This window comes from Perna viridis, chromosome 14, assembly GCF_037379345.1.
Source record: "Perna viridis isolate PV_CMFRI_1.1 ecotype Kerala chromosome 14, ASM3737934v1, whole genome shotgun sequence".
NCBI lineage: Eukaryota > Metazoa > Mollusca > Bivalvia > Mytilida > Mytilidae > Perna > Perna viridis.
Genome location: NC_142458.1, coordinates 32,412,069 through 32,434,182, shown reverse-complemented (window position 1 = coordinate 32,434,182; position 22,114 = coordinate 32,412,069). Strand labels below are relative to the sequence as shown.

General features: G+C 31.3%; 2 long non-coding RNA genes across 2 annotated transcripts; one reads left to right on the top strand and one right to left on the bottom strand.

Moving 5' to 3' along the window:
- Positions 1-1,688: 1,688 nt before the first annotated feature.
- LOC148599019 (uncharacterized) lies at positions 1,689-16,841 on the bottom strand. The gene is made up of 6 exons (XR_015918505.1): positions 16,688-16,841; positions 15,009-15,072; positions 14,084-14,138; positions 8,346-8,460; positions 4,718-4,946; positions 1,689-1,753 (listed from the first exon to the last, which is right to left on the bottom strand). It is a non-coding gene; the product is annotated as an uncharacterized LOC148599019 (long non-coding RNA).
- Positions 16,842-16,855: 14 nt separating this feature from the next.
- On the top strand, positions 16,856-21,891 carry LOC148599018 (uncharacterized). Its single transcript, XR_015918506.1, has 3 exons — positions 16,856-17,050; positions 17,910-18,500; positions 19,092-21,891. It is a non-coding gene; the product is annotated as an uncharacterized LOC148599018 (long non-coding RNA).
- The last annotated feature ends 223 nt before the right edge of the window (positions 21,892-22,114 follow it).

Sequence of the window (22,114 nt, the reverse complement as noted above, 5' to 3'; positions counted from 1 at the left end):
GTATATTTATGAGTTGAATGAATTATATATTTCGTCCTGTTGATATTTACTTTTCAGTGTAACTGTAGCTATTGACTTTAATTAATGTTCAGTTTGGAATGCCTGGTCTTGTGATTTCTATTATTAGGTTATTCTTTTTATATATCAGGTTAGCTAATTCAGGAAAAAAACATATCCGATAAAATTCCAAATTTATATGTAACTTCTTTCATAGAAGTCCTTGACCTTTAAAAACCACATAACCATATTTGATTGGTGACCGTCTATGTACTGGATTCCTAAACTTCACAAGAATCCATACAAACAACGTTTCATAGCTGGTTCTGCAAAATGTACCACCAAAACTCTTTAAAAACTTTTAACTTCTATACTCACAACTATCAAAGAGGGTCTACAGTCCTACCACAACACTTGTTACTCCCGTAGTGGTATTAATTCGATGTGGATCCTGAAAAATTCAAAAGATCTTTTGGAGACATTCAGTTCAAGACTATTATCTGAATATAATAGCATTAAAACCTATGATTTTTCAACACTGTATACTTCTATTCCCCATACTCAGTTAAAATCCCGACTTAAAAACATTATACATCGTTGTTTTTCCAAAAAAGATGGTACACCTAGATACAAATATATAGTTCTTGGTAGAAATTCCTCGTACTTTGTAAGAAATAATTCCAAATCATCTTCCAAATATACAGAGGAAGATGTTTACAAAATGCTGGAATTTTTAATCGACAACATATTTGTCCAGTGTGGTGGACGTGTTTTTCAACAAACGGTCGGCATTCCAATGGGAACAACTTGTGCTCCTTTACTAGCTGACCTATTCCTTCACTCTTATGAGGCTGACTTTATAGTGGATCTGATCAGAAAGAAAGAATATTGTTTGGCTAAATCCTTCAATCTCAGTTTCCGCTATATAGATGACGTGTTATCTTTAAACAATCCTAATTTCGGGGATTTGATACATCGCATCTGCCCAAAAGAACTTGAGATAAAAGATACTACAGACACTGTGAAGTCAGCCTCATATCTTGACCTACACTTAGAAATCGATGGTAAAGGAAAACTACTGACCAAACTTTGCGACAAACGTGATGACTTTTCATTCAGAATTATCAACTTTCCTTTCATCTGTAGCAACATTCCTTCGGCTCCTGCGTATGGAGTGTTCATATCACAACTCATACGTTATACCAGAGCTTGCCGGGACTACGCAGACTTTTTATGGTCGTCATCATGAACTCGTGGATCGTTATGATGTATCCATCACCACCATGAAAACTGATTTATTCAACTGGCCATAGTTTTCCTTTCCTCGTTTGTATACCCCGGACTTGACTTTTTATGAGCAACTCGTGTTTCTAGAAAAGCAGAGGACGGTTACCGTACCGGTGCACCTGGCCCATGCTCCCAGTTTTTAGTGGAGTCCGAGTTGCTCATTTACTTTTGTTACTTTGTATGTATGATTTTAGTTACTTTATTTTCTTTGTAGTGTATGTCTGTTTTCCATGTCTGGTTTTTGTCCCTAGATTACATTGTTTTGATTACCGCTATAACCTTGGTTCCCTTGATTACTCTTTCAATAAAGAGATATCCCCATTTCTAATTATAGCAACGTATGAAGTTTTCCAAAAACATAGATTTTTTTGAAATTACTAACAAAGAGAGATAACTCAAACTTATTTCAAGGAACTGACTGTTTATCAAAATCAATGAACTAAAGTCTGTTTCACCAATTCAATTATTTCTGAAAAAAAAGGAAAAAAATTCACACTTAAGAAGCATAATTATTTGATTTTAAATGAATAAAATAAAAAAAAATACAAACAAAGTATTAGGTCATACTTAATTTTAATTTTCTCAAAACACATTTCGTAAGAAGTTAAAAACAAAGACATGTTTTTTTTGGTTTTTTTTTGGGCATGCTCCTATTAGACATGGACGTGTAAATTTTGCTTTTCTACCTATTTGGAATTATTGTTGGATAACGTACATGATGGAAGTTTGAAAGTTGGAACTTAAATAATTAACTGTCGGTTTAGTATAAATATTGCAATTCTATACACATTTGACTTATTTAAAAGTCCTCCTGAAAAGATTTTTGTTGCACGGTCTAATCAAAACAAACATCAAATATGGCCGCCTCCTTTGTTCAAGAGAGTGGACATGATCCTGACATGCTGGTGTCTAATTCTCAACCTACTATCAGTTTATCATCATCTAAATCGAATAAACGATCTATCCCAGACAGTCCTGATCACCTTCCTGCTACTCAAAAACAAAACATGAGACAGATCAAGCGTCGGAACTCTGTAGGAGACCTTCGAGATATCGAAAAAAAAGACATCATCTGCAAGGAAAACGGTAACTGACAAGGTCCTTGAAGCGCTCACCAGGCCTGACGTCCTAAACACGATAATTCCTCTACTAGCAGAAAAAAATGGTGAGACCCTAACCCCACTCATTGAAGACCAGGTCCAAAAATGCATATCTACACATATTGAGCCAATCAAAAGTGCTATCGATGAACATGAACATTTATTTAACAATCACAAAGAAAAAAATTGTAAACAATTTGTATGGATTCAAAAAGTTGATCTACAGGTTAGAGAAAATTCAAACACATTAGACATGTGGGACTCAGAGATTGGGTCGCTTAATAAAAAAATTCAAGATTTGGAAAACAGAATAGAGAGTAAAGAACAGTACTCTAGACGTACTAGTCTCCGGTTCCACAACATTACAGTACCTGTCGATCAAAGCGGAAATATAGTTCAACCTGTTAATACGGATGACATTATCGTTGATTTGTGCAACAGACAGCTAGGTCTGAGCTTATCGGCCAGTGATATAAGCCTTAGTCATGTCATCGGTAAAGTCAAATATGGAAAGTGCCAAGTAATTGTAAGATTCATGTCCTACCGTACCAGGGTTATTGTCTACTCAAATAAGAAATATTTGAAAAACAATGCAGATGGTATTTTCATTACTGAAAATCTTACCAAATTTAGAACGGACTTGACCAAAAAACTCTCTATATTGAAATACAATGACAAAATACACGCATATTGGACATCAGATGGACGCATCTTTGTTAAAAGATTTGAAGATAGGAGGAAAGAAATCGTAAAAAAACTTTGAGGACATCTCTAACTTTGAAAGAGGTATTGACCGATCAGCTCGCCACGCTCGATCAGAATCTGGCCGCAATCCGGATACCAATGAGGATAACGACTCTCAACAAAACGGGGGATAAACTATTCAATCAAACAAAATTGTTAAATTAACTTGTTGTCTCTATTTTTCCAATTTAAATGACTGACTACTATAATTTACAACTTAAAATGCCTTCAAAATACTAATATAAAGACTGCTATTATTAACAGTTGATATATATTTATATATTTATTTTTCTCATTATGGTTTAAGTAATAGAGTTGTGAATATTTATCTCATGTAAATTCAACTTTTGTAATGCTGTCTTTCGCAAATAGTAATTTAACTTTTTCATTTCCATTTTTTTTATCTATCAATTAATTGCAATTAGGATGACTATAATCAAAATAATCATCAGTAATTATTTGTTCCCTTATAGTCATTCCATATTAAATATATTAAATATCACCACATGAATAAATATAAAACTACAATCAATTATTGTGTACTTTTAACACTAAAGAAACAATTAGACTTATTACCAGTATTTAAACACACTTTATTTTTATTTCTCTCTTTTTGTTCTCTTTAAGTATAGACCTTGACCCCTTTTCAATGTTACATGACTAGACGTACTATACTGATCGATTTCAATACACAATCGAAAGTAGTGTCATTGAATACCTATCAAAAATGTACGTGTACAATTAATCGACATTGAGAGATGGCAGTTGGTATTTCTCCCTCGCTCTTTTTAATCTCTTCAATCTCATATATTATCGTTAGGCTTATCAACTACTTATGAAATTTTTAACTGAATAATATGCTTTCAATCTTACAAATAACAAACTTATCATTTATGGTTTAATATTGTTTATTTCAATCCTTTAGATGGCCTCTTTTAGTCAAATTAGGGGGCGTCTCACAACGTAACGGGTATTTAAAGAAAAATAGTGGTCAGTTGAATAACCAATTGTGATGTGTAAAGTATATATGATATTTATATCAAAATAAAAGAGCTACTAGAATAATATATTATATCTATCAAGTGGCTTTGATTTAAAATAAAGTTTGTTTTTGTTCTTTTGAATTTTATTAATCATTGTACATTAACTGCGTCTTTCATTTATATTTGAACAACTTTTAATAATTTAAAGTCAGACCTAATACTGTAGTTAAAGTAAAAGTTAAGTATATTTATTTTTCGACGATGATATTAGAATATTATCCAAATTCCCAAGAACGCTTCACGACACTTATTTACAATGCAAACCGTGTTTTTTCATTTTTGTTTAGTTATAATTTGTATTTCTTTTTTTGAATTTTACTTTCGTGAAATCTGATGATGAGTGTGAATGCGTAGTATTGTTTGTATTTTTTTTTGCCGTTTAGCCGCCCCCCTTGTGTGTATTTTTCTTAAACTGAGACCAAATGGGTAATTGTATTGAAAAATATAGGGCGGCTATTGGCTTATTCAATCTTCGTGATTATTCATTTAAGACAGTTTGTTATACCTCTAAAAGTAATGATTATTCTATGACAGAATATTACTTACAAATTTTAGGTGTTCATTTCTCGTCGTCTCTCTTTGCATTCTCCAAAGCTTAAGTCCCAACATTAATATTATTTTCCTATTGTATGTTTTAGAACACGTCCTTATCATTGGCAACATTGAAACAAACCCGGGTCCGAATTCGGAAAGTGGATCTACCTCTAGAGTTAACGAATCCATATTCTCCATATGCAATATCAATATCCGTAGTCTGTGAAATAAGGTCGACTTTCTAGAAAATTTCACAGATGAATTTGATATAGTAACCGTTACTGAAACTCACTTAGATCCAAGCATCAATAATGATGACAGCTCCATTCTTTTTCTAATAATATTATCCGTAAGGATCGTAACAATACCGGTGGCGGTATACTGATCTTTGTAAGGGATGGTATATCAATGATACGAAAAGGTGAACTCGAAAACCCCATTGACGAAATATTATGGGTAGAGATAAAAGATAAAGATCAATGTTTTCTACTTTGTTGTATTTATCGACCAGAATGGACGGGCGCTGACTTTTGGACAAGGCTAAACAACTCAATAAAGCACAGTTACCAATTTAACGAAAATATTGTGATAACTGGTGATCTGAACTCGAATTTATTTAGGCTCCACAATAATAGATTATATGACACAATGAATCTCTTCAATTTAAAAAAATGTAATTGATAAACCGACAAGGGTGACTGATCACAGTAGCACACTGCTAGACCCAATATTAATAAGTAATACAATTCAATATTCATTAACAGATGTACTTAAAGTACGATCAGAAATAAGTGATCATGATGCCCCAATAATATTTCTAAAATGTCCAAGATATGTACAAAAATCATTCAAAAGAGAAATTTGGCAATGTGATAATATTAATTTAGAGCATTTTTCGTCGCGACTTGATAATGTTGATTGGGACGAACTTTTGTCTAACACCGAGGATGTCGATGATATGTGTAAAACCTTTTCCCAAAGGTTTATTGGTATTGCAAGGGAGAGTATCCCAACAAAATTAGTTCAGATACACAATAATGAGAAACCGTGGTTTGATAGTCAGCTGAGAAAGGAAATTCGAAAAAGGGACCGATATCGTAAAAAGGCCCTAAAAACTAAAAGAGAAACTGACATTAATAAATACAAAAAGCAAAGAAACAAAGTAAATAATCTTAAAAAAATACTTAAAAGAAAAATTCGAAAAAAGTTTGGATAATATTATACTCAATAATGCTGCTAACTCAAAAACTTATTGGAGAATAATGAAGATGCTTATAAAATCTCATAAGGGCTCTGGTGAAATACCCCCACTTAAAAATATTATTAATGACGAAAATATTGGTGATACCGCATAAGGAGACGACGATAAATGTAATTTGCTTAGTAAATAATTCAGTCTAATTTCCTCTCTGGAGGACGAGAATGTTCCTCTTCCTGATTTTGAAGAAAAGACAAATATTTTCTTAACAGAACTTGAAATAAATGAATCTGACATCGTAGACATAATAAAAATATTAGATCCCCATAAAGCATCTGGCCCTGACATGATAAGTCATAAAATGTTGAAAATATGCCCAAAAAAAGTAGCAATGCCTTTAAGAATTATATTTAAGAAATCCCTAGAACAATGTAAGTTTCCTACCAGCTGGAAAATTGCAAATGTAATTGCGATCTTCAACAAAGGAGACAATTCTCTTCCATCTAATTATAGGCCAATATCCCTGATAAATTGTGTTGGAAAAGTGATGGAACGCATTGCTTATAAACATGTGTTTAACCATTTACAAAGAAATAAGCTCATTTTTGAATATCAGTCTGGTTTTCTTCCACAATGTTCAACAGTTCATCAACTAATAGAAATTTATAATTGTATTTTAAATTCTTTAGAAAATAATGAGGTAAATTGTTTTGTGTTTTGCGATTTTTCAAAAGCTTTTGATAAAGTATGGCATCATGGGTTATTACACAAAATGAAGTCATATGGTATATGTGGAAATTTATTGAATTGGTTTCAAAGTTATTTAGACAATAGAAAAGAAAGGGTAGTAAAAAAAAATCGTCTTCACAACCTTGCAACGTTACAGCTGGTGTGCATCAAGGCTCAGTTTTAGCTCATCTGTTATTCATAATATATATCAATGATATTGCTGAAAATCTTTTGTCCTTATGTAGACTATTTGCAGACAACACGTCTCTGAGCTACTCTGATCGTGACTTATCACACATAGAGACAGTGATTGGTCATGACCTCAGAGAGCTAAGTGATTGGTCCAAAAAATGGCTCATGTCTTTTAATCCTGACAAAACGGAAATTATGTTGTGTTCTAATATTGAAACTCCCGAAATAAACTTTGTATTTAATGATAAAAATATACCAGTTACAGATATGCATAAACATTTAGGTGCAACATTTAGTAACGATGCAAAATGGAATAATCATGTTGAATGTATAATCAAAAATGTATCGAAACATTTAAATGTATTACGGAAAACTTAAGTATAGTTTAGGAAGAAAGAATCTTGAATCACTATATTTTACTTTTATTCGACCGTTATTTGAATATGCATGTGAAGTTTGGGACAATATGGGCGTGGGTTATTGCAATAAACTTGAACAATTGCAGCTAGAGGCTGCTCGAATAGTAACTGGACTTTCAATCTTTACTAGTGCACGAATCATTTATAGTGAAATCGGATGGGAAACTCTAGCAGAAAGACGTGAAAGAAGAAAACTACAGTTGTTCTATAGTATTCAACATAATAATGCTCCAGAATATTTATACAATTTGATCCCACCAACAATTCAGAGTACAACAGTTTACCCCTTTCGTAATGGAAATGACTTGATACATCCTTTTTGTCGACTGTCTTTGACACAAGACCCGTTTTTACCATCAACTATACGGTTATGGAATAAATTCAATTTGTCTACTCGTAACATTGAATCTATAGGTAAATTTAAAAATGAATTAAAGAGGAGTAAATCAAATCCAACAAACAGAGTTCCTAAATATTTCGAGTTTGGAAATCGTAAATTAAACATTATTTTAACACAAATACGATGTTCGGCCTCCTTTTTAAATTATGATCTCTCGAGAGTTAACATTATAACGGATCCATCCTGCCGATGTGGTGCTAGCATTGAAGATTCAAATCATTTTTTCTTTGAATGTCCTCGCTATTCTGATATTAGAAACAGACTCCTTATTAATCTAAATTGGTTACCGGAAAATTGTCGAGTAAATTTAGATACCTTAACGTGTGATCACCCAGCTCTTACCGATGAGCAAAATACAATAAGTTTTAGTCACGTATATAATTATATAAAAGGATCTAAGAGTTTCCATATTGTTTAATCAGTATCATTGATACTGTAAGTATATTTAAAACAACCACATACATCATCACATCATCACAATATTTGCTAGTTATATCATGTCAATATTATGTTTATATATTTATTGTATTGTTTTTGCATGCTTTCAATATGTATTGTCACACACTGTATATGGAAGAAGACTTAATAAGTTTGTCTAACTTGTGTCTAATCCCTTTTGCATAATTACGCAAATAAAATATGTTTAAACTAAACAAAGATATATGCATTAAAATAATTCTTGTTTAAATATATATTGCTTACATTTCAGTTTAAGAGTGCCTTCCAGAAGATCATTATTAAATTCGTCAACTGTGAGTTCATATTTGTCCAAACGTTTATTTTCTTTTCCTCTAGTTTTAGGATTCCAATATATAATCTGTAAAATAGTAATTTAACATGTATTAAGTACTATATTTATAATTATTGAATGCAAAATTAAAAACATACAATGCAACTGATATAATGTACCAACAAAAGCAATTCTAAAATAACTTAAAATGCTAAACAAAAATTAAAAACATAAAATACAACTAAAACAATGCTTTAACCAAATCCATTCTGAAATTATTTAAAAAGCACACAAAAGTTTATAATAATGCTCCCCACAATAGGTTAAAACAAAATATATATAGCTTTGTGTTAATAAATAAGCAAACTTTTAAATAAAGAATAAAGTCTTTAATTCCACATGTATTTATTGTTAAAAGTTTTATATCTTCAGTAGTTAAAATATTATAGTTGTCACATTTAGTGGCATTAACAACACCAAGGACAGTCATTCTCAAAAGTGTTGAAGGATGAAATGAAGATTCTCTTTGATTTAGTGGTTCATGTTCTTTTATGATGTGTTGTGCAACATATGTACCTCACAATTGACAATTTTATTCAGATGAAATTCCTGTTTTGATTTGGTCTCATCGTTAACAAAATATGATTCATTTGAAAGCCATGTTTTTACTTTTGTATTTTGCGTGTAAATTTGGATTCTATAATTCCTACCAAAGCCAAACAGAAAAAAATATCAATTAACAAAAATAATAGAGAAAAAAGTTTATAACTTGCGAAACTCAAATATTGGAAACATCTTTATTTAATTAATTATTTCAACATCATAACAAACTGGCCATTACTACCTTATAATGATGTTGAAATTAATTTTCATTTGATATTTTGCAATATTAAAATTTTCAGTCATTATGAAATCTAAAATAGTGCTGTTAAAAAACAATTATTGTACATCCCAGCATTCAGAGTTATTTGATTATATTTAATTCCTTCAAATTTGGTTTCAATACAAATTATATGAGTGAAATTCATATACATATTTCATGTTATGGAAAGGTTTACCTTGACAGTTTTTACCCTGAATATCTTCCGAGATTTCAGGAACTGTAGTACTTTTCTGTTGTAAACAATTGGGTTATTTTATGTTGGTTTACAGAGTCTGAGGAAGATGGTTCTGATACAGGATGAGCCAATGGTTCTGATGGAGGTTCTATTGATGATGGTGGATAATCTGAAGCTGATGATGAATTGCATGATATTTTTAATGAATGATGTGATGGAACAGGTGGTTGTATCTCCATTAATTCACTTGACTGACAATTGTTATTTATGTTGAGTTCTGAGTTTTCAAGTAAAATTAGCTCTTTTAATTTTTTTACCAATTGGTTTAAATCAGCCCCTTTTCGAAAAATAAGTTTGTCATCGACTTTTTACTTCTCTATGTCTTTTCTGTGATTTGTTGTTTAACAGTTAAAATTTTGTTCTTTTTGTAAGTTAATGGATTAAAAAAATCTTCTACTTCTCTTTCTGACTTCCATTTGCCACCCATTTTTGAAATTGCCTGATGGAGTAAACAAGTTTGGACATTATTTTTTTTTTAATTTGGCTTCTTTTCCCTCAATTCTCTTTTTCAAAATTGAACCCCTCTCTAACTGTAAGGTCAAAAATTCCCTTATATCTTTTTGCCTCAATTTTTCACCATTTCTTCTTGTTGTTTCTATAATTTTTGCTTTGTCATGTTTTGTCTCTAACCAGTCTAAAGTTTTATTATTACGCAGCATAAGTTTGGCATTTATAGATGTTACATTGATATTGATGGAAACAGTTTTTTATCTATCGAGTTGTCCAAACATCCTTTCCTTGGTTATGTTAGTTGCAAAGCAGCTTTCATTTTCCTGTAATTCTTTCAGGGTTGGTTGATATTTTCCATTTGGTAAAAAAATTGAAAAACTTCCGACATTTTAACAACATTACTCCAGTAACATCTTTAATGATTTCAAAAACAATTGAACTCCATTCTCCCTTTAAAAGTGCCATCTGATATATTGGTGTATCATATTTCTCATCATTAAATAAATCATAATCATTGTTCAAAATAATTTCTGAAGTTTTGGTAATTTTTTCCACTTCTTTAACAAATGTATTAAATATAGGACCCATTTCAAGTATGGGTAAATCCTTTGATGCTATTGAAAAATAAGGAGCTTTAGTGTTAATAATGCCCAGTGCCAAAAAATGGAGTTGACAATATTATTTTCTAGAAGTTGAAGTATGGACTGTTTCAAAAAATGTGGTTTTGATCCACATGAGTGGCCTGGAATAAAACTTTTTATCTTCTCCCTCAAGTAATAAACTCCACAAGCATTGTTAAAAAATACATTAAAACGGTTTCCCTTCAAATTCATTATAGGTATATTGGAAATTCCACTCTCCACCATAAACTGTTGAAAAAAAAAAAACAGGTTCCCCTACCTTTTCATTGTATAAAAGTTTTGAAACCCATACTAATAAGTTCTTGGTAAAAGATTCTCCTTGTTTATTGAATAAACCTGGAAATTTCAAATTATGTTTTTGCTCAGTGTTTCTTGAAACTTTTTCAGCAATTTCATAAAATTGAATCAGTACATGTATTGAACATTAAAATTGATGTAGGTCCAGTGCTAATTCATCATCTATATTCTCATTTTTCATTTCATAAATAAATCTATTAGCCTTTAGTACAGTGTTACTTTTATCAGTCATACAATTGGTGATTTTAGATAAAAACTTTTCTTTATCATTGACCATATCAACAGTAGCACCTACATAGTTTTCAGCAGATTCACTGGCTATTTCCTTAATTCCTGTGAAAATCAATTTATATATCACAGGATACTGTATAATTAAATAAACTTGATAATATGTTTTGGATGGGTACATTGTGAGACAAGCAGCTCATAAAACATTCACTAACTGCAAAATAGTAATCCTGACTCAAATAATCACTGTTTAAGTTAATCCACATACAAAAAAAAAAAAAAAAAAAAAAAAACTGGCAGAGCAGGACATGCTTACACTTCCGGAGCATCTGATGTCTACATTGTGTATGTAAAACGTCTTTGTTTTCACATGTCAATCATATTTTTGGATTTTGAAACAACTGGAAAGTCCAAATGCTGACACTTAGGTATTTTTAAACCAATATTTTTAGAGTATTTTTCAAAAACTTATTTTTGGATTTTTGTCATTTACCTTGTCTATCTTTGTATAGTCTTTCTTTGTATACCCTTAACCTTAAGGACCACTTTTAAACTTTTCAAATGTTTTGATAATTCCAAAAGAAATATTACCAAGTGTATATTCTCCATTGCTAGTATTAATCTAGCACCATAATAATGATAGCCTTGCTTGGTTGTGGCATCTTTGAGAAGGGTTATATTTTCATTTTCATCTATGACTTCCTCTATCTGCATGCCACACACTATTTCTGCTTCTCTCATCATGTTATGAATGGATGAAATGGATGGTAAAGGACAAATGGTATGGCCGGTGAAGATCTGGACTGGTTTATTTTCTTTCAGTGGTTCAAAATTGTCTGCTTTAATTTCATTAATCAGTATGTCCATGTCTTCTTTTTCATTATCATAAAAATTTTGCCAATAACTAACTTCATCTTTTAACGAGTTTACTACATTTCTAAAAGTATTGCATTGAGTTGTTCTTTCTTCCTGTGATGGTGTCTTTTCACTGATTTGTGTTGATGTGGTTTTCATCTTTTTGGTAATATTTTTTAGTTTTAAAAAATCTAGTTCTTTAGTTACTTTCTTTAGTTTTAAAACCTTTCTCTTCAATTTTTTCTTTTCATTTCCCAATTTGGTGTTGACTTTCTTCTTCAATGCTAATATTTCTGTAGGTTGTTCTACTTTCCTAATCTTTGAATGTTTGAATGGTTCGGTTAGAAAAAGTACTGCTTCATGTGCTTTTCTACATGTTTTTAAATATTTCCGTCTGTTTTTTGTACCAATTATCCTCTTTTGGAGACTTGACGGTAGGACATTATCAGGGTTAATTCTCCATATTTTACAAAACCAGTGATTCGTCTGCATCCAATTCCATTGTACGATTTTGCGATTAAATGCAAATCAATAGCAGTTTGGTTGGTTAGTTTTTCCACGTGAAATGGAATTTGAGGATATTTGTGATTCATATTAATCAACAGATATTACCTTACTTACTAAAGCTACATGTAAATATATAAATGGAAGCTGTTAAAAAGCAAGCTGCAATAAATAAAGCGTGCAAGCAAAACTTAAACAGCAAAGCAAGGTGACTTTAAATAAGCATTTAATAGCTACTATTTTTTTTTAATAATCTCACCTCATTTTTTATATTTCCATCAATAGTTGGAACAAATGATATTGGAAATTGGAATGCAACAGTTGTATTATTATTTTTCGTCATTGGTTCTTGCAGATCATAATGTGATTGGGGCTCCATGTAATATTACATTTGCAGGTACATGTATAAAGAAGCGGTGCTGTACTCAGATGAATTGTAATTTTTTTTTACCATTTAATTAAATATAATTAGATTTAATTAGATAAATATATTGTATTTAATTATTTCTCACTAAATAAAAATTAAAATCATTATCTTAGCATAGTTATGAAATAGTGTTATTACTATCTTCATTTCCTGCATATCATAATGCTAACAGAATGAGATGATGAATCCGTATCACTGTCATCCGGCTGAGGAATTACTAAATGCAGGGAAGGAAGTTCACTTGTCTCACCTGAAACATCATGCAGGTAAGTCTCAGTATCACTAGAACTCACTTCAATGTAGTTAGAAAATTTATTATTTTCATAACTAAAAGAGGCTGAGTTTCTGCATCACTGAAACGTAAACCTGCTGAACCTGCAACAAGATCAGGTGACATTTGTGTTTCAGCATCAATGAAGGATACTTCCTCCTGTTGGTTATGTAAACAGTTTGGAGGCTGAAATGCACAGTCACTGTCACTGAAACAAATGCCAGGTGATTCTGCTACATGTTTGACAGCATATTCAGAATTAGATCACAGTTGACTGTCATAATCATCAAACAAAATTGATTGTGTTTGTGATTCTAGATTAAAGCTACTGGAATCTGATTCTGAAATTGCCATACTGCCTTCATCTGATGTACAGCATGTGACATCAACAGTGGATGAATCATCTGACCACGTGTCACTTAGACCAAACAGGGAATCAGATGAATCCACTGTTTCTGGATCAACTATAACACCTGCATTTGTCCTACAATTGCAACAATTACAGTCACATGGGTATGTGCATGGATCAGCAAGTTCCTCTGCAATACTGAAGTCTGGGAGAACATCAATGTTTTCTCTGCAGACAAATCTATATATTAACGCTATTCTTGCATCATTGCATTGTGGCATTTCCAATAATTGTGTCCTATATTGACATCTTGCCATTTTCTGTAAAATTAACATCTCATCAAATTTTCTATAAAACTTTGTAAAATTATATATTTTCTTCAATATTCTAGTTTAAAATCTATAATGTTTGGTTAAAATTAAAGCCAAAGACGACAGATTGAATTAATAAATGGTTTTAGAATATGATTGTTTTCATAACTTGTCTGTCTAGGACACAAAGAAGAGAGCTCTTTATATGTTAGCCCAAGCAACTGCACAATGTTTCTAATAATACTAAATAAGTACATACCAAGAAAGGCCTGTTATACAGGAAATGTATCGTATTATACAGGAAATGTATCAATCTACAATAAAGAATGTAATAAAAACATCACCAATGGAAAGAAGAAAAATACCATATTGTACTGTTTTCATATAAAATAAAAAAAAATATATCATACATGATAGATTTATTGGTTGCATCATGAAATTTATCACTATAAAACTCGTCAAACAAGATGAATTCACTTGTACATGTATTTAATTTGTTTTAGTTTAACCTTACACAAATTAAAACAAATTGTTTTAATTGAAATTAATAGAACTTTGATCCAAATGTATAGAAGAAAAGAAATGAATGGATGTTAAAATTCAAAAGAAAGTTACATTTATAAAGGGGGATTACTCAGTAAAATTCATGTTTTTTTGTCAGTTTTTCCCTCTTTTGTTAATTTGTAAAATGTTTTAATACGTAGATGATTTTTTAATAAATGCTGAAATATCTAGTACATTGTGTATTTCTAAATTAAGTTTATCATATAAGGCATTGTTATGAGTTTCTATCAAGTTAATAGGCTTTAGAGTTATCTCCCCTTTCCAAAGGAAATCTGAAATATTTATGGTAAACCCAAAATAGATTATGTAAGACTATATAAGGTTTCAATTTTTGCTATAAAATAGAGCTTAAAAGTATTTTGTTGAATCTGTGGTAAAACTTTGCAATATTGATCAAACTAACTATGCACAACAACAGAAATATATTCAAACTTTAGAATGTAATTGACATACAAAATCATTATTAATTGGTCAATGAAACAAAAGTGTGCGAAGCTGAGCCTGATTGTTTTTGTGCTAGACCTAAGAAGAAACAGCCCACAGGTAGGCAACCCAACCAGACACATTTTTTGGATTCTGTAATCTCAATTTTCAGATAACTTTAAAATGTTTAACCTTACCAAGTGACTATAAAGCAAACATTTTCAAGTAGAATCTCCGTATACAATGTAATGTGAAGTATTTCTGAAAAAAAAAAAGATTGTTTCACTAAGAAAAATAGCCATACTTAATATTGATGATAATTTGTACATATATATACTAAGGGTTCTTCATGACCTCTTTTTGCATGGCGCTGCGCCATGTGTTACTTTCCTTGCGCCATAAATTCAAAACAAGCGCGATGTGTTCATTTGACGTCCGCCATGTATTCAACAATTTGAGTCACACATTACAAATCGACAATGTATTTCCCAATTACGCTTACTTATTAATTACCTATACTTGTCATAAGTTACTGTGGTTAAATTATAAAAAAAAACTTTTATAATGGCAACAACACAATGACCACACCTACTTTAATTCCTCTAGAGCTGTGGACCTGTAGTCAAGCCTATAGGGAAAGGAAAACTTCACCTTAGTATAACCGAGTTGGACAGTACAGATAGAAAGATTTACCATAACTGTTGTTTATAAATTTCTATGTTGAAGCTTGTGCTATTAAATACGTCTCGTTCAACCTTATTATACTTTCTTTGGCAATTTATTTTCTGTGTTAAAGGACATGCGCCACAATGAAAATGTGTCCAACAAGAGATTGAGCTATGTGTTCATTTTGATCCATGGAGATCCCTGATACTTACTTTAATTGAAAATGAATATTCATTTTTAAAATTTCACTATGTATTAACAGTAATATTTTATAATTATGTTTATTTCACATCAACTTGACATCTATGGAAAAAAAAATATATAATTGTTGATACAAATACTTTCTATAGTCTACATGTATTATATACAGTTGATGTGTGCACAATGGATATCCAATTAAATCAACCATGTAGTATGTTTTCATTAAGGTAATAATTGTTTACTATATTTTTTCGAAATATTTTCAAAACTTCAGATATAATTGAAAAACCAGATTGTCATGAAAGTATAACTAGAAGCATGTTTATCTGTACAAAAATGACTCTTATTATACAATTTTACTAGTAATCTTCTTCATATACAATTTAAATAACATATTTCTAATAATTGTTGCTAATAACAAGGGAAGCAATGCAACAAAGGAAAAAGGCAATCCCAGTTGAAACCCCCTCTATTCAATAAATAACCTACACTCTGTAAAACAGCATTTATTTAACATGCCAATGTATGTTTCAATGAAGATGTATACTTATGCTAGTTGTCAACTGTTATTTAATATATTGATGTGATTTTCCAATTCCCCCCATTTCTTTGTGTTCAATATGTATATCTAATGTTTTAAAGTGTATGAAAAAAATATTTATATAGTTTTTTATTTTGATGATTTTTACCAAAAAAAGTTATTAACAATACATAGAGAAAAAAAAACTATAACCAAGGGAGTTAACACTTAACCTCATATTTCCCAAATCAATTTTTCACACGTATTCACATAATAGTATATTTTAATGAAACACTCAATCGGGATTTGTTTTACAAAAATTATCGTCTATTGGAAGTGCCGTTGAGTCCCAGCGCATATTACAAAAATATTTGCAAAAGAGAAGAAACCTTGTTGAAGAAAAAAACAAAACAACGGCAATTGCGCTTATTTGATATCCTTGTTTAATGGATGTATCTGTTATAGCTTTATATTTGATCTACTTCTTACCTCTAATTCAAAATGACAACCTAAAAAAATATTCCACAACTGAATCATACGATTATGTCCTGCACGTGAAACATGAGGAAGACCAACGCAGGAAGTCAATTTTCATCTAAAGTTCTCTTCCCTTTCCGGTGCAGACATAAATTCCGGTAGTATTTCTGAAGTAGCTACTCAGGTTTTTTATATTGATTTACGTTGTAATTGGACTGTTTGGGGCACATGTAGTTTTGGAGGGAAATCGTTTGTAACAAGCAATTTTTTTATTCATTTGTCAATTAGATGTTGGTCCTGGAAGGCAGACATCTTGATTTCTGTATTGAACATTTTTATATTTTGAATTGGTCCTAGGATAACTGTGCCTCAAAGGTTAGGTTTCTTCTTTCTCTTGTTACTGATTAATTGGCTTTATTTTAACAGGGCCTATTGTGAATGTTAAAAATAATTTACAAATGAGTATATGGAAAAGTCATCAAGGGAACTAAGGTTATAGCGGTAATTGAAAGAATGTAATCCAGGGACAAAGACCAGACATGGAAAACAGACATACACAACAAAGATCATAAAGTAACTAAAATCATACATACAAAGTAACAAAAGCAAATAAGCAACTCGGACGCCACTAAAATTGGGAGCATGGACCAGGTGCACCGGTTGGGTAGGCGTCTTTCTAGAAACACCCGCCGAGTTGCTCATAAAAAGTCAAGTCCGGGGTAGAAGAGGAAAGGAAAACCATGACCCATTGAACAAATCAGTTTTCATGATGCAGATGGATACACCATAACGATCCACGAATTCATGATGACCATAAAATTGTTGTAGTAATGACTTCAATCTTGTCTGTTCTTTATGAATGTGTTAATCATATTAAACTAGATTAAAGTTTAAAGTTTAAGATGTTAAATGTTTAAAATATAAAATAGCTTTTAATGACCATATTTGAGTCTTTTTAGCAGATATAACATTTTACAATATGTTTTATAATAATTATAGCATTGTTTGGCCTTATCTGTCTGACCTGTATTATATGATTAAACACTCTTATCCTAGAATTTATCCATGTATAAAATCGGACCATTCACTCACAAGAAGGATTCATACTTTTATATCATGCTTGTGAGTGATTGGTCAGGTTTTCCTTGTCCATAAATTATGGGAAAATAGTGTTTAATCCTTATAATTCCAATTCCTAATTATTTGAAATATATAAATATTTTTTTCCTTGTAGACTTTCATTCAGTGAAGTTGACACCAGTCCTGAAATCGACGTTGCAAATGGCGGTATTCAACCGACAACGAGACATGGTTGTCATTTTCAATATTCAAAGTATTTATGGACTACTGATAACTATATTATTTCAGAAGTATTGTTTTGAATAAACAATGCCGAAAAATGAATGGAATAAAGTAGATAATACCGTTTTGAGCCTCTAAGCAGCTCTATCTTTTGTTGGAGCAATGGTAGCCATTTTGTTTACGATATGTACATGGAATTTACACTGTTGTAGAAACAGTCAACGCTGAGGGGGTAAAAATTGAACAACCAATCATAATGCACGAAAAAGGCATATGCTAATTAGATAGGAACTATTACTAAATATTGAAATGGTACTGTTCTAAGTAGTATGTTTTCAATAATAGAATTTTCTAGAACATGTCAACGAACAAGAGTTTTAATGATTCATTGTTTTATTAATTGTTCTAGAACATTCATAGAATGTTTATGACTTAATTTATAAATACTGAGTATCAGAAAAGAAAAGGGAATCGATGGTAATTAACTGATGCATGACTGAATGCAATTTCTGATTAATTTTATGTAAGTAATTTCATTTTTTAACACTGGACTTCCGAAGACACATTTGTTCCTTGTTTAAAGTGCTGGAGTGTGTGTTGGACTCTGTTCTAACCCTTTAATATTTAAATAAACTTTGAATTCGTGCTTTTCTGAATAATAATTCTAAAGTGGAAATCAGAGGTAGGATAGATAAGCGAAATTCCCGCGCTGTATTTTGCTAATTACTTTTGCTCTGTGGGCAGAGCGCCCTAGCCCCCAGCTAGGTTTCTGAGCACTATTTAGTCGCCTTTTACGACAAGCTTAGCGCTGCTGCAGGCCTATTCTTTTGACACCCGGACCTGCACTGGTCAATTAAAATTATTGAAATTCGAATTTGTTTCATGTCTACAGAACTCTTTTAAGAGGTTATTTCTTACTTTGACTTTTACGTGAAACATTCTTTAAAATACGATATTATAGTGTAATGTTTCTATTAAACGTTTAATACAGTTTTGAGGTTTGCATAAGATTTGTTGGTTTTTTTCATACACACAAATACAATGTACAAGTATTTACCTCTTGCTAAAATAAACTATGTATTTTAGTAAAACTAATTATGATTTGTTTTTTTAGTTGCATAATGAAAGTTTTCGACGCGTGCAACCGAACTCCGATGCAAAAGAAAGTGGAATAAAGTTAAAATTTGTCAAATATAAGGAGAATGGATTTGATAAAATGTCAAAGAGACAACAACCCCATAAAATGTCAGCTCAAGGGCACCGATGGGTCTTCAATGAACGACAAGGAAGCCATCACACTACTAGGCAAGCTGACCGCATAACAACATTATACACAAGTACAGCGAAGTAATTGCCTCTATATACTACAGCAACATAAAAGTGAACTGAAAGTGAAAACGAAGAAAAACATACAGAAGCAAGAAATTCCAGACTTGGAACAGGCGCAAAAAAAATACGGAGGGATTAAAGTACTCTTGTGTTATCACTACCTTACCCCTTTTTAAATATACCTAAAATTCAGTTCTAAAAGGTCTGACTCACTTGTTAAAATATGAATATAGAAACTGATGATACGTCACAAAAATGCATAAACATATATTAGCAGTTAACTGACAGGCCAGATCTAGACCAGTTTAAACCTACAAAAAGTTATTGTCCTCATCGTATGTATTATCAATCCCAATTCTTAGCATTATCATACAATAAGGACACAACCCGTGTCATGCCGAACGCTGCTTTCAAATATAGTGCGTAAATTTCTATGTAAAGTCCATATGAGCAAATCAATGTTAATACATACGACTTCAATTTCTAACGATTTGACAACAATATAACTATATCCCTTGCGAATAAGCCTATTCAACGGTTTAGTCAACTAATTGAGTGACTATTGAGCTTTCCGAGATTGGTGAAAATATTGCCATGAAACATAGGCTTGGAGATACCCGTACGTTTATTAGTACATCTGTATTTGAGAATGGGTTCTTTTTATCTGTTGAAAATAAATGTTATACGAGCTTATGATATTGAAAACTTTGATGTAGTAATTTCTTGGTTATGTAAAGATTTCCGTAAAATCCGAAACATTGTTGCAAATACGAGCAAATTGAACCAATTCTGATATATATGAGGGTGACTAGGAGAGGTCGCCATCTAAAACGGACAGATAACAATAGGTCCTGAAAAGTGGTCTCTTTAATCGTTGATTGTAAGTTTATCATTATTGATATGAATATTAGGATCAATGTGAATTCGTTATTATCTGTATTTGCTTTATTCAAAGACAGTTCTGCAGGATATAAATCTTTAGTATAAATATCGAAGTCATCTTTGTTAAGAGCCAAAATATTGGCCAAATATTTGAAAGTGTTGTAATTTTTTTCTAATAATTGTTGTTTGTAAGGGATTTTACTGATTGGTTTCCGTAATTTGTGATTCATAACAATACAGAAAGAGGCCTGCATAAGTGGTGCATCGATGTTCCTCATGTGAATTCCAATAACTCGACTATAATCGGTATTTGTAAAATGAACGGAAAAATTGTCTAACAATATTGTTTAACAGGAATTCGAGCGCTGTCAACAGAAGTCCAATTATCGTAGTTTTATGTGTTTTGTTACTTAAAATGATCTAAAATGATTCAAACAAATATATATTCATATCCCGATTAATCAAAGAACAATATGATATGCGAATTTTGTTTTATGAGATTATGTGGAAGTGTTGTGTACAGAGTAGGAAAATCAAACCTTTCAATAAACGTATTTTAAAGAGTAATCAAGGGAACCAAGGTTATAGCGGTAATCAAAAGGATGTAATCCAGGGACAAAGACCAGACATGGAAAACAGACATACACAAAAAAGAACATAAAGTAACTAAAATCATACATACAAATTAAAAAGTAAATGAGCAACTCGGAATCCACTAAAAACTGGTAGCATGGACCAGGTGCACCGGTAGGGTAAGCGTCCTCTGCTTTTCTAGAAACACATGGCATGTAAAAGTCTTTAACTCTTCAAAATAGTTAATTCCACTATTTTCATGTGCTTTTTTATTACAGAAATGTATTTTCAGATTTTTATGGCATCGAACGAACTACATGTAGTAAGTAACATAGAAAACTTACACATCAGGGTTCAATCATTCACTAAGGTTCCATGTTATGCATGAATGAAGTGCCATAATATGTTTAACTAAAATCAATCAATCAATTAAATAATAGTCCCTATAAAAGACAGACACTGCCTTTGGTACAGGTAATTCATGGTGTGGAAAAACCCTCCGAACAAACAATGTCTTTTCGGTCTTTCGATGCTATATATTTAGGTAACATTAGTCTTTTCTGTATTCCGATCTGCACTTTTCATCATACATTCATCTCACACTAAAATCGACCAACTCAAACCAAACGAAGTGCAATAACTCTAGTAAAGTGTCAATTTTATGTACAATTAATATAAATTTTATATTAAAAAGGCAATCCATCCAAATGAGAAACTAAGACTGGTTATGTGGTTTGTAACTGATTCTTCTGAATAGGAGATAAGAGTAAAGTTGGTGGTTTTATGACATTTCATGAATCCCCTTCTGTCTGAGGATATCAAGTTTTTCATTTTAAATTTCTCTTTGTTTACTTTGTTTTAGTGTTATACTTTGTGCTTCAGTTTTTCTCAAAAGTCTAGGGGATTCATTCACACAATATCATCTTAGCTTGACATGTATATAAATATTTATACATTTGAAAATCACGCTATGTTGAGTCATATAATGACGGCATCATATTTACATCATTGTGTTCAGAAATTAATAATTCGATTGAATGAAATATTATTGGGATGTCTTTGTCTCCCACACTGCATTTATTATTAAATAAACAACACTATAACGATTAATATTTTAATCAAACTTTTAACGACGCTTCAACTGCTTATTGTATAGTCAAGACTGTAACAAGGAATGTTAATGGCAAGGATAACTGTCATCTAAACGAACAGAAACAATGTTGCAAAAAAAAAAAAAAAAAAAAAAACGAATTCAATGGCGTTGTTGCGAAAAGATAAACGGAGTTCTTATTCAAAATTTACAATTACACTGTTTGTAAGCAATAGTTGTATAAGTCATTTAGGCAATGCACA